This window comes from Zea mays, chromosome 4 (assembly GCF_902167145.1).
Source record: "Zea mays cultivar B73 chromosome 4, Zm-B73-REFERENCE-NAM-5.0, whole genome shotgun sequence".
In the NCBI taxonomy this organism is placed as follows: Eukaryota; Viridiplantae; Streptophyta; class Magnoliopsida; order Poales; family Poaceae; genus Zea; species Zea mays.
Window position 1 is genome coordinate 173,932,978 of NC_050099.1, and position 19,162 is coordinate 173,952,139.

Below are 19,162 nucleotides of genomic sequence, written 5' to 3' on the forward strand. Positions count from 1 at the left end.
TACCTCTTCGAATATCTCGCTCTTCTCTGTTGTGAATAACGTCATTAGAATCGGTTGAATCGGGCACCAGTGGGATGCGTGGCTACCGCCGACAATGGCGCCGTTGTGGGGGGGAAACCTGTGCGCCACTGCGCTCGGCTTGGCTGGGGGAAGGGGATAAGTCCCTGGCCGTTTGTCTGATTTTGAACGGCTAGGATTAGTTGATATCATACCCCTTCGCCGCGTTAAACCGGAGCCGTAGATTCCCAGACGAGCGGTTCCGATTTGAACGCGAATACCTCTTCGCCTGATAAGATCTGAGCCGTAGAAGGTAGATCGGATGGATTTCAAGCAGTCTGAGTGATTTAAAATCCATGCCCTTGATTTCGGATCTGAGCGCTGTGGTTGGATACTGGTTCATATCGGCGTGCATCTAATCCGGGCGCTCGGTTGGGGATCCAACGGCTGACATTGAAGCTTACCCCTTCGCCGTGACTTTTAGCTAAAGAGACCCTACCGTTTCTTGATATAAACCCGCCGTCCACATTCATTATTCACTGAGTCTTAGAGAACTTCGGTTTAGGCCCCTGACTTTTCCAGTATTTGACGCCCAGTTCAGATAATTAATAAAACAGGGAAAATCATTTAGAAAATAGTTTTTAGTACATATTTAAATGCAGATTCTTGTTTAATTTGTAGAAAATTCATATAATGTCCAAATCAGTTCATTCCAGTTTCTATAATTATATAATATTATTGTTTATCACATAGTACCCTGGTTTTGACATTAAGTCACATTAAAATTTATATTCTAATTAATCTTATATCAAATACATAAAACCTTAGAAAAATCATAACTCCGTCGTTTTAACTCCGATTTGATCCGTTCAAGTTGCGTGAGTCTCGTACAAGCGCGTAGATTATTATTACGCAGTTTATTCTTATGATTGGTGTGATGTTAATTTTTCCCTATACCATGTTTGTCTATATTGCTACGTTTAGCAGTGAGGATACGTGTCACCTGAAGATCATCCTGGTACCTGGAATCTCAAGTCCCAGGCAAGTTGTGCCCTTGATCACTTCTTTTTACCCACTCATGTTCTAATTAATCATAATGATCTGCATAGGTTAATTTTGATGGGACCCAATAGGTTACCCTAGTTTGTTTATCCTGTTTACCTTGTTTACCCCTGAATCAATTGGGTAGTTATGCTATTGCTTTATATGGTTTTCGGGTTAATATTTCATTACATCCATGTTCCAATTATTCTGTTATGTTATTTATGTTCATGATAAGATCATTATGTTAATTGGAACATGGAGCGACCACCCGGGAAAACAGTGCTACCACAAGGGTTTAATGGGACGCCCTTGGCTGATTAACTAGGAAAGCTAGTGGAGGTCTTCCTTACCCGAAAGGGGCAAGGGCAGTAGGGGAGTGGTCAGTGTAGGGAGGCCCTCGGGAGGATTTTGCTGCGATGGCGGTCCTGCAAGGGATTCCTGCATTGGAGCTTCCTATAAACTGTAGCGGGATTTCTGAAGCTAGTGGAACTTTGTAAAGGCCTCGTAGTGTTACCCTGCCTCGCCTCCTCGGTAGAGGTGTATGGGACTCACGACCCCTTGGCAGATGGGTAACACGGCTTGTGGGTAAAGATGCGCAACCTCTGCAGAGTGTAAAACTAGTATACTAGCCGTGCTCACGGTCATGAGCGGCTCGGACCCTCACATGATTAATTTATGGAACTTAAATTCAATTTGTCATATGCATTGCATCGCAGGTGATGTTGTTACTTCTGTTCTACTATTTAATTGGGTTGGTATTTACTTATACTTAGTAATGGCTAATAAAATTTTGACCAACTTTAAAAGCAATGCTCAGCTTCAGCCATCCTCTTTGGTAAGCCTTACACTTCACGTGAGCTCCCACCTTTGGCGAGTTCATGCACATTATTCCCCACAACTTGTTGAGCGATGAACGTATGTGAGCTCACTCTTGCTGTCTCACACCCCCCCACAGGTCAAGAACAGGTACCACAGGATGAGGCGCTTGGAGGATGCTGTGATGTGTTCGTGAGTGGTCTAGGCCGTCGTCTCCCAGTCAACTTTGGGTTGCTGGACCGTTGTCTCCTTATAATGTAATTATTTATTTATTTTGTATAGAACTCCTGTTATATAGTAAAGATGTGACATTCGATCCTGTGCCATGATTCATCATATGTGTGAGACTTGGTCCCAGCACACCTGGTGATTATGTTCGCGCCCGGGTCTTAGTGCCCCTGAAATCCGGGTGTGACAGAAGTGGTATCAGAGCAATGTTGACTGTAGGACGAAACCTAGATAGAACTGGACAATCATTATCTACTTACCTTTGCTACTCTTATTCTTTTCTAAACTTCTCTTAATCTTTTCTCATCTATTTCCGCTTTACTCTGATTATTCTTATCTTTTCTTTCTAAAGACAAATGTGGATTTCACACTTTGAAATCCGGTGTCTAAAGTGACTTTTAAGAATAGGAGACCTAATCTTAGGAACAAAAAAAAACTATTTTTATAGATATCTATGAACTTGAATGTTTGTTCTTATGATACTTGTTTGATTTGGATCTTTGATTGAGTGTGATGAGTTTTGGAGTAATGTCCACAATTACATCTGCATATACATATAGAAAAAAAACGGTTATAAAAATATCTAAATGAACTAGGTTATCCCTCATCAAAGAATCTAGCCTAGCAAAATCCATCTTATCTTGAAAAATTCTATCCTACACTCATAGATCCATGTTATCCTAAAAAAATAGATTCTCATCTTATCTTGAAAATTTATCTTATCCTAATAGATCTATCTGACCTCAAAAGATTCTACCTTATCCTTATGGATTCATCTTACCCCAATAAGCATATTTATCCCACGCTAGTGTAACAACCATGATCTAGCCTAAAATAAATAAGATCTTATCTAGTCAAACTAGTCACACCAATCTAACCTAGATCTGATCTAATCTAAAGTGACTTATCAAACATGTTAGGTAATACTGATGAAATAGATTAGACTCTACTCCTATAGAACGGGTCTTAACTTAGTTCACCCTGCACTAAATTAAGAATGACAGATCGACTTGGCCATATGCAACTACCTTAACCATCCAATAGTTGCATAACCCCACAATTTTAACCTAGCAAGAGATTCTAACCTACCTACACCATACAATCCATCCTACTCACATATATCCTAACCATATGTCCTTAACTCGGATGGCAACTCCAATATGAAAGGCCAAAGGAGATCAACCACGTCAAAGAAAGATAAGCATCAACTCAAGACTTCAAAGATCAAGTTGAATCGCCAGCGGAATCAAGATCCACAGTTCAGGATGAAGTCTCTCCTTATCATACCCTTGCCACAACCTCCACTGGCCATAATCGTACCTCATCTGACCTAATAAATGGCTAGACATACAATACTCATATTTTCCAAATCATCTACTAACTGTTATGTAAAAAAAAACTTGAACAAAACTTTGATTCCCAAAACCAAATGAGAAACTAAAATTCTAGACCAAACCTATTGTAACCCTTTTCTTACAAATCTCGAGGACGAGATTTCTGTTAAGGGGGTAGGATTTGTAACACCCTAAAGTTCAATCTTGTGAAAACGAGGAAAATTATTCAATCAAACACCTTTCCTTGAGAATATTCATAATTTCAAAGTTGCTACTCCAAAAATTAACATAATTTTGTTTTAAACTAAAATAAAAGATACCTAAATAAACTAAATTACCCTTAGAGTGAAATTATAAGAATTATGATTAAACTATTTCTAAATATATAATCTACAATATAAATTATAATTCCCTAAAAAAATGTGAACTATTCTCTGTTTCATAAATGGAATCATGTGAGAGTGCATTTCATATTTAAAAACATTATTTTCTTTGTCTACTTAGAGATAATAAACTTGCATCATGTTGGATCTTTGTTTGTGCATATTAAAGATTTGAACCTCAATCTAGACTTGAATTCAAAATAGGAATTTATATAGAAAAGAGCTGAAAAAAAAGAGAAAGAACCTTACACCCCCGCGTGGGCCGATTATGCCTGGTCGGCCCATCAACACTTGCCCCGCGCTTGGCCCAACCTGCGTATGGGGGTGAATTCGCTGACTTGTGTGCCCATCCGGTCAGACACTCAGGCGTGCGCTCGCGGACTCATCTCCCCGTGTCACCGTCGGGTGGACCCTTGTGGTCAGCCTCCCTCGTCGGCCAACCAGTCTGCGCGCGCATGTCCAGATTCGCGGATCGCCCTCTGCTGGTGGGACCACTCCGTCAGACCGTTCTTCTCCGCCGTAACAACCGGGAGAAGTCCGCGCGTGATCCTCGCCGCCAAGTTGCCAGTCGAATTTCTCTTCCCCCCCCCCCTCACGCGGACTTCGTCCGTGATGTATAAAGGTTGAGCTCCGCGACCCCCCTTGACCCAGCCATCGAACCCGGTTGGCTCCTCAAGGGCGGTGAGGGAGAGAGATTAAGAACATCCTGTGCGGGTCTTCCTCGAGCGCAAGAAGTAGGGAGGGATGGCCTCGAATCGTTGCTCGCCAGGGGAGACTTCGCCGTGGAGCCATGGAACGGCTGCAGGTCTGGCAGGGTGGGGATCACCGGGGTTACTCCAAACGCCGCAGATCCGCCGCGGGGGTTACAGGCGCCGTATGCCAAAAATCTGGTGTGCTCCATCACTCCTGTAAGGGCGCATAGCTTTGGAGCATCACGACATCAATACGAACGTGTTCATGGCGGTGGCAAGCTCATACGGTGGCTGGCTTGGCGCGAATTGCTCGTCGGGGATCTATGCCGCGGCGCCAGCCGCACCATATCATGGCCAGCCATGCTTCTGTCGTCGCAGCCCTTCAGGTATACCTCTTCGAATATCTCGCTCTTCTCTGTTGTGAATAACGTCATTAGAATCGGTTGAATCGGGCACCAGTGGGGTGCGTGGCTACCGCCGACAATGGCGCCGTTGTGGGGGGGAAACCTGTGCGCCACTGCGCTCGGCTTGGCTGGGGGAAGGGGATAAGTCCCTGGCCGTTTGTCTGATTTTGAACGGCTAGGATTAGTTGATATCATACCCCTTCGCCGCGTTAAACCGGAGCCGTAGATTCCCAGACGAGCGGTTCCGATTTGAACGCGAATACCTCTTCGCCTGATAAGATCTGAGCCGTAGAAGGTAGATCGGATGGATTTCAAGCAGTCTGAGTGATTTAAAATCCATGCCCTTGATTTCGGATCTGAGCGCTGTGGTTGGATACTGGTTCATATCGGCGTGCATCTAATCCGGGCGCTCGGTTGGGGATCCAACGGCTGACATTGAAGCTTACCCCTTCGCCGTGACTTTTAGCTAAAGAGACCCTACCGTTTCTTGATATAAACCCGCCGTCCACATTCATTATTCACTGAGTCTTAGAGAACTTCGGTTTAGGCCCCTGACTTTTCCAGTATTTGACGCCCAGTTCAGATAATTAATAAAACAGGGAAAATCATTTAGAAAATAGTTTTTAGTACATATTTAAATGCAGATTCTTGTTTAATTTGTAGAAAATTCATATAATGTCCAAATCAGTTCATTCCAGTTTCTATAATTATATAATATTATTGTTTATCACATAGTACCCTGGTTTTGACATTAAGTCACATTAAAATTTATATTCTAATTAATCTTATATCAAATACATAAAACCTTAGAAAAATCATAACTCCGTCGTTTTAACTCCGATTTGATCCGTTCAAGTTGCGTGAGTCTCGTACAAGCGCGTAGATTATTATTACGCAGTTTATTCTTATGATTGGTGTGATGTTAATTTTTCCCTATACCATGTTTGTCTATATTGCTACGTTTAGCAGTGAGGATACGTGTCACCTGAAGATCATCCTGGTACCTGGAATCTCAAGTCCCAGGCAAGTTGTGCCCTTGATCACTTCTTTTTACCCACTCATGTTCTAATTAATCATAATGATCTGCATAGGTTAATTTTGATGGGACCCAATAGGTTACCCTAGTTTGTTTATCCTGTTTACCTTGTTTACCCCTGAATCAATTGGGTAGTTATGCTATTGCTTTATATGGTTTTCGGGTTAATATTTCATTACATCCATGTTCCAATTATTCTGTTATGTTATTTATGTTCATGATAAGATCATTATGTTAATTGGAACATGGAGCGACCACCCGGGAAAACAGTGCTACCACAAGGGTTTAATGGGACGCCCTTGGCTGATTAACTAGGAAAGCTAGTGGAGGTCTTCCTTACCCGAAAGGGGCAAGGGCAGTAGGGGAGTGGTCAGTGTAGGGAGGCCCTCGGGAGGATTTTGCTGCGATGGCGGTCCTGCAAGGGATTCCTGCATTGGAGCTTCCTATAAACTGTAGCGGGATTTCTGAAGCTAGTGGAACTTTGTAAAGGCCTCGTAGTGTTACCCTGCCTCGCCTCCTCGGTAGAGGTGTATGGGACTCACGACCCCTTGGCAGATGGGTAACACGGCTTGTGGGTAAAGATGCGCAACCTCTGCAGAGTGTAAAACTAGTATACTAGCCGTGCTCACGGTCATGAGCGGCTCGGACCCTCACATGATTAATTTATGGAACTTAAATTCAATTTGTCATATGCATTGCATCGCAGGTGATGTTGTTACTTCTGTTCTACTATTTAATTGGGTTGGTATTTACTTATACTTAGTAATGGCTAATAAAATTTTGACCAACTTTAAAAGCAATGCTCAGCTTCAGCCATCCTCTTTGGTAAGCCTTACACTTCACGTGAGCTCCCACCTTTGGCGAGTTCATGCACATTATTCCCCACAACTTGTTGAGCGATGAACGTATGTGAGCTCACTCTTGCTGTCTCACACCCCCCCACAGGTCAAGAACAGGTACCACAGGATGAGGCGCTTGGAGGATGCTGTGATGTGTTCGTGAGTGGTCTAGGCCGTCGTCTCCCAGTCAACTTTGGGTTGCTGGACCGTTGTCTCCTTATAATGTAATTATTTATTTATTTTGTATAGAACTCCTGTTATATAGTAAAGATGTGACATTCGATCCTGTGCCATGATTCATCATATGTGTGAGACTTGGTCCCAGCACACCTGGTGATTATGTTCGCGCCCGGGTATTAGTGCCCCTGAAATCCGGGTGTGACAGTGGGATAGTAGAGCAACAAAAATTTACACAGAAATATGTGTAGAAGAGGTCAATGCACGGAACAGGCCACAACATTTTCTAAACGCCGAAGGGTATGCTAACCTAATAAGAAAGTTTAAGGAACGCACTGGTCGCACTTACACAAGGGATCAAATGAAGAATAGGTGGGATTTGTTGAAGAGAATGTTCACCCAGTGGAAAACTCTTAATGAAAGGGCTACAGGTCTTGGTCGAGACCCTCATACTGGTTCAATCAGTGCGCCAGATGAGTGGTGGGCCAAGCAAAATGAAGTAAGTAGATCTTTTTTTTCTAGACTAACAATAGTATTGGCCATCTGAAACTAGGAACTACCATGTTGGTGCAGGCAATGTCAGGTTGTATTATGTTCAAAACAGCCCCCTAGAGAATGAGGACGAGCTAAAGACTATGTTTGGACCCATTGTGTGCACAAATGAAAGAACCCTTGTTCCAGGCGTTGAGGATGCTAATTCATCATCTGATGATCATTTAGAAGCCACTTTAGGTGGGGGTGAAAACAGCACACCTGACTCTTGCTCAAATGCGACTAGGAAGTGTAAGGTGCGTCATGATTCTCCTAAACCAAAGAGGAAAAAAAATTCGAGGGAAGAGTACATGAAACGCCTTGTGGAGGCTTTTGAGTCGCGTTCAAGGACCACTAACAAGTCCATCACCTCTACTGAGACCGACCCTGTGCGTGTTGAGGTTAGTGCGCAGTTGCAACAAGTGATCGATGATGGTTCACCAGAAGGCAGCGACCTCCATTTGTTTGCCACTCATCTGTTCATTGAGAAAAAGTATAAAGATATATTTGCTTCACTGAAGACCGTAGAAGGAAGGAACGCTTGGCTGCGCTATGCATTCGAGATAGATGTTAAAAAGTCCAATTAGATGCTGCTGGTCCGACAACAGAGGCTTATGTTGAGTATTATGTTAGGTGTGTCTGGTTTATGAGTCATGTCGTTTCAGTTTTATGAGGATTGTCGTCTTAGAACATAAACTTTTCGTACGCATCATTTTCCCTTTCAAACAATTTTCCAAATATTCGAGTTGAACATGTATTTCAATAATCTGAGTTGTAAGCTTGTGATGAATGTGAATCTGTGAACTTTATGTCACCTATGATACAATGAATATGTGGCTTGTAAACTATGCTTCTATATTAATATGTGGCTTACAAACTGTGGCTGCATATGAATTTCTGGCTTATGTTTCTGTGCTTGCAGATGTGTGACCCTTATGCACACACATATGATCATGAAATGGATGACACAGATGCAGAATTGCTTGTTGCTCTATATGCTGTAGACGTTTGGGGCAGCCATTTCAGTCAGGTTCCTAGAAGAACATTGGTGGAAACTGGTATTCAATAGGTTGAGAGAACGATGGAGAATAGTAACGACTGCTTCGACATGTTTCGCATGCGACGAACTGTTTTTAGACGATTGCATGACACGTTGGTAGAAAATTATGGTCTGCTTCCAAGTCGGGGTGTCAGTACTATGGAAGCTCTTGGCATATTCTTGTGGGCATGTGGGGGACCACAATCTTTTAGGCAGATAAGGAATAAGTTTGGTCACTCCTTGGAAACAATTAGTCGCAAGTATAGTGAAGTCCTTAATGCACTGTTTAAGATGTCATCTGACATAATCAAGCCCAAAGACCCAAATTTCATCGAGATTCATCCTCGTTTGCGAGAGGCGAGGTTTTGGCCACACTTCAAGGATTGCATAGGCGCAATTGATGGTAGTCACTTTCCAGCGGCAGTCCCAGCCTCGGAGCAAGCGAAATATATTGGCCGGCACGGTTACGCATCGCAGAATGTAATGGTCGTTTGTGACTTCGATATGAGGTTCACATTTGTTGTCACAGGATGGCCAGGATCCGTACATGACACAAGAGTATTACAAGATACTTTGATAACTTATGCGGACAGGTTCCCCCATCCACCGGAAGGTATATAAATATGTTGTACTTTTGTATAATATGGTATTAATTTATGTCTTAAGTATTTAACATTTGTATTTCATGTTTGTGCAGGTAAATACTATCTTGTCGATTCAGGTTATCCAAATAGAAAGGGGTACCTTGCACCTTATAAGGGTCAGAAGTACCACATTTCGGAATGGCAAAATGCGAGGCAACCTATTGGGAGCAAAGAAGTATTCAACTATGCACACTCATCGCTACGCAATGTTATTGAGCGATCGTTCGGGGTGCTCAAAATGAAGTGGAGAATTCTATTAAGTCTCCCTTCTTTTTCGCTTGAGAAACAATCGAAGATAATTATTGCATGTATGACATTGCATAACTTCATTAGAGATAGTGCTCTACACGATAGAGATTTTGATGAAGTAGGACCTAATAGCCTGAGTCATCATGTACCTGTAGGTGAGAGTAGTAGTAGTAGCACATCTGATGAGTTAGACATGAGTGCTTTTCGAGATGCAATTGCTAATGCATTAGTGTCATAGTTAACTTTGTGAATGTAACGGTACTTATGATGTAATCAACTCCACTAATTATTGTGTAATGACCTTTTGTTGGTTTAGTGCTTTAGTTTATCGTTTGTTCGAACAGAATCTGCAATATGAAAATCTGTTTATCCAAACACGTAGATTCTAACGAACAGCTTTTCTGCACAGCTGGCGAACCAAACACCTAAATTCTAACCACCAGCTTTTCCCAACAGCCAGCTTTTCCCCACAGCCAGCTTTTCAGAAAAGCTGGTCAGAAAAAAGCCGAACCAAACACGCCCATAGAAGGATGGATTTTACAGGAATCGGATCATTTTTGTAGGAAAAGCACAAGAAATCGAAAAATTCTCTTAAATAAGTCCATGTTTGGAAGAGCTTCACTTTAAAAAATTCAAGTCTATTTTAATTTCTTCTATCAAGCAGATCCAGCTTTATAAGCTCTAGCTTCAAAAATAACTGAAACTAAATCCAATTTCATGAAATTTTTTAAGCTCCTCAAATGGTCTTCAAAAACTGTTTTTATACCTTCTCATGAAGTTGCACCAAAAGTACATATCGCATCATTGGTTACATGACCTACCGATTCATGTCTCTTTCTCCACCCGCTAATCATCAAGGGTAATTAAGAAAACTCACATGAATTAGTTGTATTACAGAAGCTATAGTCTATATATAAGTCAAACACTCTTAAACAATTGAAAGTCGTCTAAAGGGGGTGGATAGGCGGAAACTGAAATTTACAACTTTAAACACACTACAAGCCGGGGTTAGCGTTAGAATAAAATCCGAGTCCGAGAGAGAGGGGAAAACAAATCAACTAAGAAAGTAAAGCGGATGAACACAGTGATTTGTTTTATCGAGGTTCGGTTCTAAAAAACCTAGTCCCCGTTGAGGTGGTCACAAAGACCGGGTCTCTTTCAACCATTCCCCTCTCTCAAACGGTCACTTAGACCGAGTGAGGCTTCTTCCTTAATCTCACGGGTCACTTAGACCCCGCAAGGACCACCACACAATTGGTGTCTCTTGCCTCGCTTACAAAGCTTGAGAGTAATAAGTGATAAAGAAAAGAAAGCCAAGCCAAGCAAACAAGAGCAACAAAGAAACACAAATGATCCTCTCACAAGTCCTAATGCACTAGAATTGAATTGGGGACTTTGATCGGATCGGTGGCTTTGATTTGTGTCTTAGAGTGTTGCACTTTGCTCTTGTACTAAATGGAGAGTGATGAATGCTTGGATGGTTGGAGTGGAGGTGGTTGAGGGGTATTTATAGCCCTCAACCACCAAAATAGCCGTTGGGGGTGGCTGCTGTCGATGGGTGCACCGGACAGTCCGGTGCGCCAGCCACGTCACCCAACCGTTAGGGTTCGGACGCAGACAACTGTTGGAACTTTGTCTTCTAGTGGCACCGGACAGGTACTGTTCAATGTCCGGTGCGCCTCTAGCGGCTGCTCTGACTTCTACGTGAACTGTTCGCGCACTGTAGCGTTTACAGGTGTTCGTTGCACTCGACCGTTGCGCTAGATAGAAGTTGCTCTGCTTGGTGCACCGAACAGTCCGGTGGCACACTGGACAGTCCGGTGAATTATAGCGGAGTGCGGCCTGAGAAACCCGAAGGTGAAGAGTTCGGAGTTGTACGGTCCTGGTGCACCGGACACTGTCCGGTGGCACACCGGACAGTCCGGTGCGCCAGACCAGGGCACACTTGGGTTTCTTGATCCTTAGCTTTTGAACCCTCACTTTGATCTTTTTATTGGTTTGTGTTGAACCTTTATGCGCCTGTAGAATGTATAATCTAGAGCAAATTAGTTAGTCCAATATTTATGTTGGGCATTCAACCACCAAAATTATTTATAGGAAATGGTTAAACCATATTTCCCTTTCAATCTCCCCCTTTTTGGTGATTGATGCCAACACAAACCAAAGCAGGTATATAAGTGCAGAATTAAACTAGTTTGAATAAGGTAAGTGCATAGGTTACTTAGAATTAAACCAATTTATACTTTCACTAGATATGTATGGTTTGCTTTCTTTTATTTAACATTTTGGACCACGTTTGCACCACATGTTTTGTTTTTGCAAATTCTTTTGGAAAGTCTTTTCAAAATCTTTTTGCAAATAGTCAAAGGTATATGAATAACATTGCAAGAAGCATTTTCAAGATTTGAAATTTTCTCCCCTGTTTCAAATGCTTTCCGTTTGCCAAAACAAAACTCCCACTGAATGAAATTCTCCTCTTAGCTTTCAAGAGGGTTTTAATAGATATCAATTGAAAATATATTTAGATGCTAGTTTTGAAAATATACCAATTGAAAATCAACACATCAATTTGAAATATATCTTTTTAAAATTTTTCGAAAGGTGGTGATGCGGTGCTTTTGCTTTGGGCTAATACTTTCTCCCCCTTTGGCATTAATCGCCAAAAACGGAGACTTTGTGAGCCCTTTTATTTTCTCCCCCATTGGTACAATTAAATATGGGTGGAAGATTATACCAATTTGAGAGTGGTGTGAAGTGACGGCGAAGGGTAAATGATACCGATAGAGTGGAGTGAAAGCCTTGTCTTCGTCGAAGACTCCATTTCCCTTTCAATCTATGACTTAGTATAGAAATACACTTGAAAACATATTAGTCGTAGACATAAAAGAGATATGATCAAAGGTATATAAATGAGCTATGTGTGCAATGTTTCAATCAAATTTCCGAGAATCAAGTATATTTAGCTCATTCCTAAGTTTGCTAAAGGTTTTCTCATCTAAAGAATTGGTAAAGATATCAGCTAATTGTTCTTTGGTGCTAACATAAGCTATCTTGATATCCCCCTTTGTTGGTGATCCCTCAAAAAGTGATACCGAATGTCTATGTGCTTAGTGCGGCTGTGTTCAACGGGATTATCCGCCATGCGGATTGCACTCTCATTATCACATAGGAGAGGGACTTTGCTCAATTTGTAGCCATAGTCCCTGAGGGCTTGCCTCATCCATAGTAATTGTGCACAACAATGGCATGCGGCAATGTACTCGGCTTCGGCGATAGAAAGAGCTACTGAGTTTTGTTTCTTTGAAGCCCAAGACACTAGGGATCTTCCCAGAAACCGACAAGTCCCTGATGTGCTCTTCCTATCAATTTTACACCCTGCTCAATCAGCATTTGAATATCCTATTAAATCAAACGTGGATCCCTTAGGGTACCAAAGTCCAAACTTAAGAGTATAAACTAAATATCTCATAATTCTTTTCACGACCCTAAGGTGAACTTCCTTAGGATCGGCTTGGAACCTTGCACACATGCATACAGAAAGCATAATATCTGGTCGAGATGCACATAAATAGAGTAGAGATCCTATCATCGACCGGTATACCTTTTGATCTACGGACTTACCTCCTGTGTCGGGGTCGAGATGCCCATTTGTTCCCATGGGTGTCTTGATGGGCTTGGCATCCTTCATTCCAAACTTTGTAAGTATGTCTTGAATGTACTTTGTTTGGCTGATGAAGGTGCCTTCTTGGAGTTTCTTGACTTGAAATCCTAGAAAGTACTTCAACTCCCCCATTATAGACATCTCGAATTTCTGAATCATGATCCTACTAAACTCTTCACAAGTAGATTTGTTAGTAGACCCAAATATGATATCATCAACACAAATTTGGCATACAAACAAATCTTTTGCAATGGTTTTAGTAAAGAGAGTAGGGCCGGCTTTTCCGACTTTGAAGCCATTAGTGATAAGAAAATCTCGTAGGCATTCATACCATGCTCTTGGGGCTCGCTTGAGCCCACAAAGCGCTTTTGAGAGTTTATAAACATGGTTAGGGTACTCACTATCTTCGAAGTCAGGAGGTTGCTCAACATAGACCTCTTCCTTGATTGGTCCATTGAGGAAGGCACTTTTCACGTCCATTTGGTAAAGCTTAAAGCCATGGTAAGTAGCATAGGCAAGTAATATACGAATTGACTCAAGCCTAGCTATGGGTGCATAGGTTTCACCGAAATCCAAACCTTCGACTTGTGAATATCCCTTGGCCACAAGTCGAGCTTTGTTCCTTGTCACCACACCATGCTCATCTTGCTTGTTGCGGAGATCGAGTGGTTACCCCCTTATGAATATCACCGAGAATGGAGTTCACGGTGTGATCTCTTTGAATCGCTTAGTGGACTCATGGGTGTGGCGGTCTTTGACCCTGAATTTCTTGCTCATCTTCCTTATCATGGTCATCTCCCCCTTGATCATTGTCCTCCTCTTGAGGTGGCTCATCCTCTTGATCTTCATCTTCATTGTCTTGAGCTTGGTTCTCATCTTGAGTTGGTGGAGATGCATGATTGGAAGATGACGGTTGATCTTGTGCTTGTGGAGGTTCTTCGGATTCATTAGGACACACATCCCCAATGGACATGTTCCTTAGCGCGACGCACGGAGCCTCTTCATCATCTAGCTCATCAAGATCAACTTGCTCCACTTGGGAGCCATTAGTCTCATCAAACACAATGTCACAAGAAACCTCGACTAATCCAGTGGATTTGTTGAAGACTCTATATGCCCTTGTGTTTGAGTCATAACCAAGTAAAAAGTCTTCTACAGCCTTAGGAGCAAATTTAGTTTTTCTACCTCTTTTAACAAGAATAAAACATTTGCTACCAAAGACTCTAAAATATGAAACATTGAGCTTTTTACCGATGAGGAGTTCATAAGATGTCTTCTTGAGGATTCGGTGAAGGTAGAGCCGGTTAATGGAGTAGCAGGCGGTGTTAATTGTCTCAGCCCAAAATCGGTCCGGTGTCTTGTACTCATCAAGCATGGTCCTCGCCATGTCCAATAGTGTTATATTCTTCCTCTCCACTACACCATTTTGTTGAGGTGTGTAGAGAGAAGAGAACTCATGCTTGATGCCCTCCTCCTGAAGAAAGCCTTCAATTTGAGAGTTCTTGAACTCCGTCCCATTGTCGCTTCTTATCTTTTTTATTCTCAATCCGAACTCATTTTGAGCCCGTCTCAAGAATCCGTTTAAGGTCTCTTGGGTTTGTGATTTTTCCTGCAAAAAGAATACCCAAGTGAAGCGAGAATAATCATCCACAATCACAAGACAGTACTTACTCTCGTCGATGCTTATGTAAGCTATCGGACCGAATAGATCCATGTGGAGTAACTCCAGTGGCCTGTCCGTTGTCATTATGTTCTTGTGTGGATGGTGGGTACCAACTTGCTTCCCTGCTTGACATGCGCTACAAACCCTGTCTTTCTCAAAATGAACATTGGTTAGTCCCAAAATGTGCTCTCCCTTTAAAAGCTTGTGAAGATTCTTCATCCCAACATGGGCTAGTCGGCGATGCCAGAGCCAACCCATATTAGTCTTAGCAATTAAGCAAGTATCGAGTTTGGCTTTGTTAAAATCAACTAAGTATAGCTGACCCTCTAATACTCCCTTAAATGCTACTGAATCATCGCTTCTTCTAAAGACAGTAACACCTATATCCGTAAAAAGACAGTTGTGACCCATTTTGCATAATTGAGATATAGAAAGTAAATTGTAATCTAAAGAATCTACAAGAAAAACATTGGAAATGGAATGGTCAGGTGATATATCAATTTTACCAAGTCCTTTGACCAAACCTTGATTTTTATCCCGAATGTGATAGCTCGTTGGGGATCTTCGTTTTTCTCGTAGGAGAACATTCTTTTCTCCCCTATCATGTGGTTGGTGCACCCGCTATCAATTATCTAACTTGAGCCCCCAGATGCATAAACCTACAAAACAAATTAGGTCTTGTTCTTAGGTACCCAAACGGTCTTAGGTCCTTTCACATTAGAAACAAGCACCTTGGGTACCCAAACACAAGTCTTGGAGCCCTTGTGTTTGCCCCCAACATATTTGGCAACTACTTTGCCTGATTTGTTAGTTAAAACATAAGAAGCATCAAAAGTCTTAAATGAAATATTAGGTTCATTTGATGCAGTAGGAGTTTTCTTTTTAGGCAATTTAACATGGGTTGATTGCCTAGAGCTAGAAGCCTCATTCTTGTACATAAAAGCATGCTGGGAAACATAATGAGATTTCTTAGCATGAATTCTCCTAATTTTGTGTTCGGGATAACCAGCAGAATATAAAATATAGCCCTCGTTATCCTGAACCATGGGCGCCTTGTCCTTAACAAAATTGGACAATCTTTTAGGGGCATTAAGTTTGACATTGCTTCCCTGATGGAAACCAATGACATCCTTGATGCCAGGGCGTCTCCCATTATAGAGCATGCTTCTAGCAAATTTAAATTTTTCATTTTCTATCTCATGCTCATTGATTTTACTAGTTAATTGAGCTATATGATCATTTTGTTGTTTAATTAAAGCAAGGTGATCATGAATAGCATCAATATTAACATCTCTACATCTAGTACAAATAGTAACACAATCAACACTAGATGTAGAGGGTTTGCAAGCATTTAATTCTTCTATCTTAGCATGTAATATGTCATTCTCATCTCTAAGACAGGAAATAGAATCACTGCAAACATTTAAGTCTCTAGCCTTGGAAATTAAACCAGCATTCTCAGTTTTAAGACTAGAATTTGATTCATTCAATTTATCAATCTTAGCAATTAAACTAGCATTTTCATTTCTAAGATTGGCAATTGAATCATGGCAAGCATTTAATTTTTCAACCTTAGCAATTAAACTATCATTCTCAGTTCTAAGGTTTGAAATAGTGTCATGGCAAATGCTAAGCTCCTTAGTCAACTTTTCATTTTTCTCTACTTCCTGAGCATAGGCATTTTTCACTTTAATATGCTTTTTGTTTTCCTTAATAAGGAATTCCTCTTGGCTATCCAAGAGTTCATCCTTCTCATGAATAGCACCTATCAATTCATTTAGTTTTTTTTCTTTTGTTGCATGTTAAGGTTGGCAAAAAGGGTGAGCAAATTATCCTCATCTTCACTAGAGCTACCCTCATCACTAGATGTTGTATATTTGGTGGAGGCTCTAGATTTTACCTTCTTCCTTTTGCCGTCCTTTGCCAGGAGGCACTTATGGCCGATGTTGGGGAAGAGAAGACCCTTGTTGACGGTGATGTTGGCGGCATCCTCGTCGGAGGAGTCAGTGGAGCTCTCATCGGAGTCCCATTCCCGACACACGTGGGCATCACCGCCCTTCTTCTTGTAGTACCTCTTCTTTTCCTTCTTTTTTCCCCTCTTGTCGTCGCCCCTGTCACTATCACTAGACATAGGACATTTTGTAATAAAATGACTGGGCTTACCACACTTGTAACACACCCTCTTGGAGCGGGGCTTGTAATCTTTCCCCCTCCTTTGCTTAAGGATTTGGCGGAGGCTCTTGATGATGAGCGTCATTTCCTCGTTGTCGAGCTTGGAGGCGTCGATGGGGAGCATACTTGATGTAGACTCTTCTTTCTTCTCCCCTGTCGCTTTGAATGCGACGGGTTGCACCACGGGTGTGGAGGTACCGCCTTGCTCCAAGTTGACGATTTGTTTGGAGCCTTTGATCATCAATTCAAAGCTCACAAACTTCCCTATAACCTCCTCGAGAAACATTAGCTTATATCTAGGATCACCACATATTAATTGAACTTGCGTAGTATTGTGAAAAACGAGTGATCTTAGAATAACCTTGACCATTTCATGGTCATCCCATTTGGTGCTCCCGAGGTTGCGCACTTGATTCACTAAGGTCTTGAGCCGGTTGTACATAACTTGTGGCTCCTCTCCTTGGTTGAGGATGAAACGACCGAGCTCCCCCTCGATCGTCTCCCGTTTGGTGATTTTGGTCACCTCATCTCTGTTGTGCACGGTCTTGAGCACGTCCCAAATCTCCTTGGCGCTCTTCAACCCTTGCACCTTATTATACTCCTCTCGACATAGAGAGGTGAGGAGTATAGTAGTGGCTTGTGAGTTGAAGTGCCGGATTTGGGCGACCTCATCCGAGTCATAGCCCTCGTCCCCTATGGTAGGTACCCATGCTCCAAACTCAACAATATCCCATATGCTAGCGTGGAGTGAGGTTAGGTGATGCCTCATTTTATCACTCCACATGCAATAATCCTCACCATAAAAAAATGGTGGTTTGACTAATGGAACGGAAAGCAAAGAAGCGCGTTTAGAAATGCGGGGATAGCATAAGGGGATCTTACTAAACTTCTTGCGCTCATGGCGCTTAGAAGTGACGGACGTTGCATCGGAGCTGGAGGTGGATGGCGACGAAGAATCGGTCTCGTAGTAGACCACTTTCTTTATGTTCTTCTTCTTGTCGCCACTCCGATGCGACTTGACTCGTGGAGGTGATTTGTCCCTTTCTTTGGCGCTGAACTCCTTTGATGGAGCCTTCCCGTGGCTTGTGCCCGTTTCCATCTCCCTCTTGGCGGATCCTCCCGACATCACTTCGAGTGGTTAGACTCTAATAAAGTACCGAGCTTTGATACCAATTGAAAGTCTCCTAGAGGGGAAGTGGATAGGCGGAAACTGAAATCTACAACTTTAAACACACTACAAGCCGGGGTTAGCATTAGAATAAAATCCGAGTCCGGGAGAGAGGGGAAAACAAATCAACAAAGAAAGTAAAGCGAATGAACAAGGTGATTTGTTTTACCGAGGTTCGGTTCTAAAGAACATAGTCCCCGTTGAGGTGGTCGTAAAGACCGGGTCTCTTTCAACCCTTTCCCTCTCTCAAACGGTCACTTAGACCGAGTGAGGCTTCTTCCTTAATCTCACAGGTCACTTAGACCCCGCAAGGACCACCACACAATTGGTGTCTCTTGCCTCGCTTACAAATCTTGAGAGTAAGAAGTGAGAAAGAAAAGAAAGCCAAGCCAAGCAAACAAGAACAACAAAGAAACACAAATGATCCTCTCACAAGTCCTAATGCACTAGAATTGAATTGGGGACTTTGACCGGATCGGTGGCTTTGATTTATGCCTTAGAGTGTTGCACTTTGCTCCTGTATTGAATGGAGAGTGATGAATGCTTGGATGGTTGGAGAGAAGGTGGTTGAGGGGTTTTTATGGCCCTCAACCACCAAAACAGCCGTTGGGGGTGGCACCGGACAGTCCGATGCGCCATCGGACGTTGTCTGGTGCGCCAGCCACGTCACCCAACCGTTAGGGTTCGGACGCAGACGACCGTTGGAGCTTTGTCTTCTAGTGGCACCGGACAGTCTGGTGCCACACCGGATAGGTACTTTTCACTATCCGGTGCGCCTCTGGCGGCTGCTCTGACTTCTGCGCGAACTGTCCGCGCACTGTAGCGTTTGTAGGTGTCCGTTGCACTCGACCGTTGCACTGGATAGTCATTGCTCCGCTTGGTGCATCGGACAGTCCGATGAATTATAGCGGAGTGCGGCCTGAGAAACCCGAATGTGAAGAGTTCGGAGTTGTACGGTCCTGGTGCACCGGACACTGTCCGGTGGCACACCGGACAGTCCGATGCGCCAGACCAAGGCACACTTGGGTTTCTTACTCCTTAGCTTTTGAACCCTCACTTTGATCTTTTTATTGGTTTGCGTTGAA